The sequence below is a fragment of the Aulonocara stuartgranti genome (assembly GCF_965226115.1).
Source record: "Aulonocara stuartgranti genome assembly, chromosome: 23".
NCBI classification, from domain to species: domain Eukaryota; kingdom Metazoa; phylum Chordata; class Actinopteri; order Cichliformes; family Cichlidae; genus Aulonocara; species Aulonocara stuartgranti.
In genome coordinates this window covers 28,410,052-28,420,467 of record NC_138958.1, presented here as the reverse complement: position 1 = coordinate 28,420,467, position 10,416 = coordinate 28,410,052, and positions in this window count along the sequence as shown.

Genomic DNA, 10,416 nt, shown 5'->3' with positions numbered 1-10,416 from the left:
CTGAGCTTGTTAATGTGTTTTAACCCAAACTGTGACCTTTCCTTATAACCCCAATTCCCCCCAAAAATTGGATGATGTGAAAAATGTAAATAAAAACAGAGTGCAATGATTTGCAAATCTCAAAAACCCATATTTTATTCACGGCGGAGAACAGAAAACATATGAAATGTTTAAACTGGGACATTTTAGTATTTCATACAAAATATTAGCTTATTTTGAAGCAGCAACACAAAAGCCTGGAAAAATAAGTGGAACTAACAAGCAGCTGCTGGAGGTACATTACCATAGTAACATGTTTGTAACATGAATAAGTTTAATGTAAGTAAGTTAAGTAAAGACGGGCAGAGGAGAATAATAATGTAATACTATTAATGTAAAACTATTATTATTATTAATAATAATAATAATGATAGTTTTACATGTTTCTCAATGTAAAACTGTAAAGATTGTGAATATTTCATCATCTGCAGAACATAACATCATCAAAAGATTCAGAAGAGCTGGAAAAATCTCTTTGTACAAAGGCTGAAAATCAATACTGGATGCTCATGATCTTCAGGTCCAAAAAAAAGTGAGGATTCTGCCTTAGAAATCACTGCAGGGACACTTTCAGCAGTCACTGTATGTGTATGTCATTATTGTATGTCCTCTCATTTTGGCACCCGTGCCACGAAACTGATGAACCACAGAGAAGTCAAGCTGTGGTAGCCGGGAGGGAGAACCAATTTTAGAACCTTTTTGGATGCCACTAGTGGGTCTTAGACTAAACAACAGCCTGTAGCTTGAAGAGTGGTACAAGTTGTCAAAGGACTGTGACGCCAAAGGTCGTGATTTGGTTTCCTTCACCTACCTGCAGTTAATGTTGGCAATTTTTTTCTAAATGATAATAATACTAATCAAATGAGGGAAAAATTCATTCAATTATTCAATTATGACAATAAAATGACATTTTTTTGCCATTTAAAGGGCAGAATTTCATAAGCCTGTGTAGGAAAAAGTGTAGTGATCACTCCAGATGACAGCAAGTGGAGAAGCAAAATTAAAGAATAGCTGGCGTATTTCTTTCATGTGTTAATGTATGATGTTTCATATGCTGATCCAAGGAGTCGCCTAAAATAGGCTATATAATAGAAAGTAATGCACCTTACCTCTCTCTTGCCATCAAAGCCGACAAGAATCCCTTTGGACATCCCCGCAAAGTCCATGTTAAGGTAACAAGATCCATGGAGCAAAATGTTTCATCTCAAATCATTTGCTAAAGCCCGTGTCTCTCAGTGTCCTCAGCGAGCACGGGCTGTAGGTGTAAGGCCACCCTAGATCATGTAGCATTAGCAGCCACGGCCATGGTCCCTTTCAACAGCTTGAACCCTGGTGAAGGTGAGACAGATCCCTTTTTTCCTAAATGTCAAACGACTCAGGCCTTCCGGTCTTGTGTTTTTACCATTAAAAGAAAATGTAAGTGCTTTTTAAAATCGACACCCTTAACCTTTTTAGGCTTTAATGTTCTCAAGTCGGTTCGTGTTATCTGTCTCCTTCTCTCCCTTGTCACTGCTTCACTCCCAACTCCTGCAGGTCGGGAACGACAGCTGCACCACCACAGATAGGTCACATTTCCTAGCCTGCACACACACACACACATAGTAAATATTCCTCCCAGTTAGATTGTATCGTTATATCACTGCCCTACAGTTCTATGAATCACTCCTGTCTTTATTCTTAGACTTTCTTTTTATAGCAATTCCAACGGTCGGTCACACACACACACACACACACACACACACACACACACACATGCATGCTCAAAGCACTCACACTCCAAGCCCTTTAGATAATGTTATCAAGCATTGTGTGTGTGTGTGTGTGTGTGTGTGTGTGTGTGTGTGTGTGTGTGTGTGTGTGTGTGTGTGTGACCGACCGTTGGAATTGCTATAAAAAGAAAGTCTAAGAATAAAGACAGGAGTGATTCATAGAACTGTAGGGCAGTGATATAACGATACAATCTAACTGGGAGGAATATTTACTATGTTTGTTTAACTGAAGCATAGTGAGCAGCTGTAGGTTTTGTAGAGCTTTTATAAAAATAGTTCTAAGTTGTTGTGGCTTGTTTTTCACTCGCTCCATCTCTCTTTTATTTTGGTAAACTTCCATTCACTGATCAATATTTCAATAAGAATTTGGGCTTTGGGCTTTTCAATTCAAAGCAGTGCTTGACCAGTTTTTACAGACACATTTGAATGACAGCCTGGATAGCTAAGTTAGTGTGACAGTGAGCAAGGTGCGTCCCTAGACGACACCATATTCAGTACCACTGTAGGTACGTCTGTTTAACTCCTCTTAACCCAAATATATAATCAGCCAATCACATGGCAGCAACTCAATACATTTAGGCATGTAGATGTGGTCAAGATGACCTGCTGAAGCTCAATCTGAGCATCAGAACGAAGAAGAAAGTTCAATTAAGCGACTTTAAATGTGGCATGGTTGTATTTTATAAACAGCCATCTCTAGGGTTTCAGACCACAGAGAATGGCCTGAAAATAACCATTGAGCAGCAAGTTTGTGGGAGAAATTGCTTTATTGATGACAGAGGTCAGAGGCGAATGGGCTGACTTCTTTAAGCTGATAGGTGCTGTATGCAACAGTAACTCAAATAAGCAGCTCGTTACAACTAAGGTATACAGAAGAGCATCTCAAATGCCACAGAAGACCACACTCCTGTAGACTAAACAGGAAACTAAGGGACTTAGAGAAGATTTGAAAAATGTCGCCTGAGTCTCAATTTCTGCTTCAACATTCAGATGGTAGAGTCAGAATGTGCTGTAAACAGATTTATTCTGCTTGTATCAACAGTTCAAGCTGCTAGCGGTGTAACGGTGTGGGGGATATATTCTTGGCACACTTTGGGCCCTTTATTACTAAATAAGCATCATTTAAATACCACAGCCTAGTTAAGTATTTTTGCTGACCATGTCCATCCTTTATGACCACAGTGTTCCAGCAGACTAACACACTATGTCACAAAGCTGAGATCAACTCAAACTGGTTTCTTGAACATGAAGATGAGTTCACTGTAAATGACCAACAGAGTCACCAGATCTCAGTCAAATAAACCAGCTTTGGGATGTGGTGAGACTGTGTACACCCATGAGATTCTCATCATGGGTGTACAGCCAACAAATCTACAGCAACTGCATGATGTTGTCATGTCAACATGAACCAAAGTCAAAAAGTCGTTATATAAAGTAGAGCGTCTGATTTACCATCCATCTGCTTCAAATGTGTCAGAGGAGGACTCCAAGGCCACCGCAGCACAAGACACTACATTTGTTCTGTCTGGACTGGCTCCTTTTATTCCCTCTTTTCAATCAGTGGTCATTATTACAGAGTACTCAGGAGTCCATAAAACCAAGAAGAAGGAGAAAATAAATGGCTTCTCCTGAAAAACTCCTGCAAATACTGTGCTGTTGCTGTGGAAACAGTCACCGAGAGACTTGATAAGCTACATGATTGTAATCAAACAAAAAGGTCAGGTAAAGTAATAATACAACATAAGAAAAGATGCTCACATTTCCTTTACAAACAAAAATAGTACATTCAGAATTTACTTTTATAGTAAAACATATAATCTTACTATCACATAAAGAATCACATTCATAAATGAGCATTATTCAGGAAGGGAATAACTTCCTAATACCTTCATGATTATAATGCTATTATTCAATGAAAAAGCTACATTTAACCACAAACTAGAATTTGCTCAACAATTATCATTGCAAACTTAAGTCTCCATATGTCCAGTTGATTATGAGCTCAGCCATTAGCTTCTGCGATTCCAAATAGCTCAAATAACCAATATGAAAGCAATAACTGGTGTATCTCAGTATTTCTCTGTTTTGTCTGTCGTACCTCCATGTCAGTTTGATCTCTCTTTACTGTCGCCAATCTAGAGAGAGAATGTGGAGAGGTGACTTGAACTGGTATCGAGCTGAGTGAAGCTGGAAGGTCACCTGTCAATTGACCATAACTTACCAACCATAACTAGCCTAATAGTTAGGTGTGTTAACATGGTCTATGTGTTAACAAGGAGCTGCTGCTGTGCTGACAGACCCCTAAAGTCTTTCAGTTTGCCTACAGTCACAGAAACTTCAAGATCTTTCTATTAAATTCAACAATGAAATCTGCTTAAACTGAATATGGCCAAGGTGTTGGAATCTCCGCTTTTAGTAACGTGATACACACACACACACACATATATGTATATATATATATATATATATATATATATATATATATATATATATATATATATATATATATATATATATAATTCATGTATATTTTTATACTTAAATTATATATTGTAAGCTTGAATAATCTTTGTTTTAGCAAACCTACTGAGAGGAATTGTTCCATGTTAAAAAATAGATAAATAAAATTATATTCTCAATTGCTATTTAGCATACCCTAAAACACCTTTTTGGCTTGCCACATTATAAACCAAAGCAATGTTTTATTTTCTTATGAATACATTTTTGAGCCATCAAGGGGAAAATAATAACAATAAAAAAATAAAATAAAATAAAAAAGGATACAAAGCAGGAAAAGCCCTTTCTTATTTCTTATTTCTTATTCTGTCAACCATCGCTTAACCTGTCAGATTCTGTTTTTTAACTTCGCATCTCTATTAAGAACACCGGCAGTGATGATCTTTGTTTATTGATTTATTTACACACTGATTTACTGATTTAATTTTTTGTTTTGTTTAATTTTTTCCGCTCCATAATGTGGCAGCTCCTATGAGTCCTTATATGTTTTGTATTTTTTTATATTCAGTCCCTTAATTTTCCCATCAGGCTACATCTGACTCTTGACCTTTCTCCTGTATAATCATGAGTAAAACGCTCTGTTAGCTGTTTACTCACCAGCTTTCCAAGCTCTATGGCTGGGACTAAATACACAAGGCAATATTGGGATGGATTAGATGGTTTTTATAATTTGTTTCGTTTGCAAATAAAGTATAAGCTAATACTAATACTGTTTGTAAATGTAATTCATAGAGCAGGTTTGTATTCAATGAGTTTATGCTGGTTTATTACTAGAAACTACATTTCAATGTTAGTTATACTGTCATTGAATTTTACTAATAATTATAATCAAAACTTTGAGCAATTTTCATCATTTTTCTCTTGGGTGGCTGCATGTAGTACTATTTTTCACCTTCATCTAACAAGGGAAAAAAGACACAAATGCCTTCAGGGTTGTGTCAGGAAGGACATCTGGCATAAGAACTGTCCAGATCAAACATGTGGAGCCACCTGGTGATCCTGTGTGAGTAAGGGAGCACACCATTTTACATACCTGTTCTTGTAAACTGCACTTGAACAATGTTCTACACATTCAACTTGATTCATCGACTGATATTGTGGTAACAATGTTTTAAAGTGCCAGGTATTGTCACTAAGACACATTCTACAGCTTCACCTGCTGGATGCTGATGCATCACAAGCGTGTTCAGACAGTGGAATCTCTCCCAGTGGTGGAGTGAAGCCAGGTACATTTAATCAGCTACAACACTGTAAGTGCAGTTCTGAAGTATTTGAGGATTGCCATTTTATGCTTATGTTATCATTCAGATCTAAGTTGTCAGCAGTTCACCAAAGAGTCATTTTTAATTTTTAGATCGTTTTAATAAAATCATTGTTGGAAGCCTAATCAGATCAAACTACCCCGTACTTTGTGTTGTAGAACTTTTCATTCTTCTCTCAGTCATTAATCATCTCATAAAACCTCACACTGAGAGACGCACTGGAGGGATCATGTCTGCTTTAAGCACCACTGGCCAACATTATCAGACTGGGAAGGGATTTTGCAGTGGTAAGTAGAAAAAGCTCTACTTCACTCTACTTCAGCAATTTAATAATGCATACAGATGAGCGATAGCATCATCGTATAGTGCAGTTCATCAGTCAAAAGGCATTTTTTTTTATAAAAAATGATGACACTTTTAGTCCGTTTTGATGATAACTCCCATCCCAATTCCTGAAAGGTTTAATAGAAGTAAAAAGAAAAGAATGCAATAATTTCAAAATCCCATAAATCTATAGAAAACATATCAAATGTTTAAACTGAGAAAACGTAGCATTTAATGGGGAAAAAAAGGTCATTCTGAATGTGATGGCAGTAACTCATCAACAAACTTTCCTACTATTTAACATCCCCTCTTCTTTTAACTACAGTTTATAAACATCCAGTACCAAATGGCCAGTTTAGTACAATGTTGGGCCCTTTGAGAGGTGCCAAGATCCACAACTGGTCATTAGCACACCACTCCCGGAGTTGTGGCATACATGCCAGTACTACAATTGTAAGCCCCTATTCTTAGATAGACAGCGTCATTAGCCACTACCTATCTGTTAACAGTTTGTTTGTCTCACTCTCCATGCATGTGAATCTGCTAGGATTGGTGCTAAAAGATGTGATTTACACATACATGTTTCTATCAGACCACTTAAAGTCTGCTTTCATGCGCATTATAATGTTAAAGTTTGCCTATTTACTTAATGTGTAACTGGGCTATGAGACTACGGTATATAGGAACTATATGTGTGTTTGGCTGTTATATTGTCTGCTGTCTAAACATATATATATCGTTTTTTTAAGGGATTCTTATAGCAAAACTAAATGCTTACAAACCCACTCTTTCATTTAAATGAACACCACATCAGGGCTGTTTTCACTTAGGGGTTTTATATTGAGGTCATATGATGTGTGAATGAGGACCCAAATCCAGACTGGTGTGACAGAGCTAATAAACAGAAAATAAACCTTTACTCAGGGGCATCAGAAAAGGCCAAGTGCAGCCATAAAACAAAGCCCATAAATCCAAACAGAGAAACAACAGTGGAAAACAGAATCAGCAGCACAACACAACAGAGAGTTAAGGTAAACTGAGGCTTTAAATACACAGACACTGATGGCTGAAGACACAGCTGAGGAACAAAACACACTTAAACTAAATCAGATTGAGGAGACAAGTTAAGTAAAACTGAATGTAGTACACAAAAATGTTTGTGGTTTTTCTTGTAAGTGTTTAAGTCCTGATCCAGTTGGCCTGCTACCTCAGATGGTTAGAGTGTGGTGCTGATAATGCCGAGGTCCAAGGTCAATCCCCAATGACAATGGGGATCCCCAACGTCTGGGCAGTTCTGCCCAGACGTTCAGAGAGAATTCAAGAAATGTGTGTTACCTCCTCCGTTATAGGAATTCCATGTTGTTTGCACAAATACCTGTGGTACCATGTTTTCAGTGCACAATTCTGTATCTCATTTACACCTTACAACGATAGATGTGATTAGACTACAAATCTGAAATCTATCAGGCCTACTTATTCTACCAAAAATAAATAAACAATTTGATGTAGGTCACGTTTCTCCCATGTGTCATGTTCTAAAATCAAAAGTAGTCCCACCTGAGTGAATATCAGACATGCATCCACTGCTATTTGTTGAGTACAATAATATAACAAATGTGGATAGAGATGTAGATCTAGCCATCTGTAGGTTGGATAGTAATGGTTGTTAAAGTGCTGGCAACACTGAAGTCATGGGTGGAGGCTTGATATTGGTTGGTACAGCTTTGATTTTAGTATCAAATGGGTTTCCAGCTCCAGTATGACAGGAACAAAGTTAATGTTGTTTGAAGTAGTTGAAGACATTAACAACAGTATTGCTGTTTTTGTCCTCCCTCCACTTTAACTGTGGTGCAAGAAAAGCCCGAAACTTTTTGTTTGTTTCTTGGCAGTCAAAATCCAAACCCATAATAAGATAAGGTAAGATACATTAACTTAGTCACACACTTGAGAAATATGTTTTGTTACAGCAGAAAGTGGACAGTGCAAGGTCACAGTAGCAAAAATTAAGAATAAACACTGGAATAGGATAAGATAATAAGATACACAATAGAATAGAATAAAATACTATATACAACAGAATAAAATACAATGCTGTCAGAAAAAGAGAATTGCACTTAATAAAATTGCACATGTGTGGATGTGTGTGTTTGGTCAGCTGCGAAGTCTTTGTTGTGGAGTCTGACAGCAGTGGGGAGGAAAGACCTGTGGAATCTCTCCGTCCCACATCGTGGGTGCCGCAGCCACTGAAGGAGCTGTTCAGTGCTGTTCAGCTGTTCAGTGCAGTCTCCTGCATGGGGTGGTGATGTCACTCACCACCTCCACTGAGTCCAGAGGGCATCCTAGAACAGAGTTGGCCCTCCGGATAAGCCTGTTCAGTCTCTTCCTGTCCTGAGCAGAGATGCTGCCGCCCCAGCAGGCCACACAGTAAAAGATGGCTGAGGCCACCACAGAGTCTTAGAAAGTCTTCAGGACTGGGCCCTTCACTCCAAAAGAGGTGAGTCTCCGCAGCAGGTACAGCCTGCCCGGCCTATTCTTGTAGAGGGCATCTGAATTATGAGTCCAGTCCAGTTTATTGTAGCTGTCCACAGCCTCAATGTCCATGCCTTGAATGTTTAGTGGATGCAGTGGAGGATGTTTGTCCCTGCGGAGGTCTACCACTTGGTTTTACTAATACATTTAATACATTCTATTGCCAAAAGCATTCACTTGTCTGCCTTTACAGACATTTGAATTTGAGTGACATCCCTTTTTTAATCCATAGGGTTTGATATGATGTCGGCCCTTCCTTTGCAGTTAGTACAGCTTCAACTCTTTTGGGAAGACTTTCCGCAAGATTTAGGAGTGTTTGGGGAAATTTTTCTCTAGAAGCACGTTTGTGAGGTCACAGACCGGATGAGAAAGCATGGCTCACAGTCTCCACTCTAATTCATCTCAAAGGTGTTCTTTCAAGTTAAGGTGAGGACTCACAGGAAGGGGCCATCATCAAACTGTTCCCACTAAGTTGGGAGTCTGAAATTGTCCAAAATGTCTTGGTATGCTGAAGCATTAAGAGTTCCTTTCACTGGAACTAAGAGGACGAGCCTAACTGCTGAAAAACAACCCCACGCCATATTCACCCCCTCCACCAAACTTTACACTTGGCACAACGCAGTCAGACAAATACTGGTCCAATGGCAACCACCAAACCCAGACTGGTCCATTGGATTGTCAGATGGGGAAATGTGATTGATCACTCCAGAGAATACATCTCCATTGTGCTAGAGTCCAGTTGTGCAGTGCTTTACACCTCTGCATCCGACGCTTTGCATCACGCTTGGATGCAGCTGTTTCCATGGAAACCTATTCCAAGAAGCTCTCTATTCTTGAGCTAATCTGAAGGCCACGTGAAGCTTGAAGGTCTTTAGTGATTGACTCTGCAGAAAGTTGGCGACCTCTGTGAGCATCATGCTCTACCACTTTGTGCTATGCCTAGGCATGTGTAGGTGCTTGATTTTAAACATGGAAGTGATGTGAACACCTGAACTGAGTGATTTGGATGGCTCGGTGAATACTTTTGGCAATATAGTTTACCTCAGAGTGACTTACACTTGAGAAAGAGTGAGAACATCACTTCATATCATAAAAGTTTCCAAAGCATCCACTATTTCGTACTGTTCCTTCTAGTTACTGGTGTAGCTATAAATCCAATGCTGACAAAGGTCTGGATTCCTTTATTGTCATTATGAGCACACAAAAACACAAAAAATCTCACAATCAAAACAGAACCACGTTAAAAGACTATAGTATAACTTTCTGTTAAACAATGAATAATGAAATAAAGTAATAAAAAAAGATGGTATAGCACTGAATAGAACATTAAATTAAAAAAAATGTATATATATATATATATATATATATATATATATATATATATATATATATATATATATATATATATATATGCACGAAAACAATCTGTATGGCTTACGTGTGCTCAGCTATTGTATTTTCCATCTATTTATGATGTGCATTTGAATTTAACTGTCAAGCTGTTAATGATCTGATTTCCAGGCTGTGATACTTTTTGCCTGAAGGGAGGAGAATAGTCTGTGACGGGGATGAGCAATGTCCCTCGTGATCCTTTTTGGCCTTGTCAGGCAGCGTTGTTGCACTAAGCCCCCAACAGGTGGCAGTAAGACCCCAACAATCTTCTCAGCAATCTGCCTTTCTGTCTGAGACACCGTTACTCTCATACCACAGAGACACAGTGTGCTGCACATTCTATGTGGTGCCTCAGTAGAAAGTGGTGATGACAGATGGGTTAAGATGAGTTATTTTTAACCTCTGAGGAAAATGCAGGAGCTGGTGAGGAGATGTGCAGGCTCCTGGTTAGATTGTTGGTCACATACTCGACTATCTCCACAGCAATGTCAGTTATGTAGATCGGGCTGTGCATGGGCTGCTTTTGAACACCAGATTAAAAACCAAAAAAAACCAAAAAAAAAACAGGTTCCATTCTGCAAAAA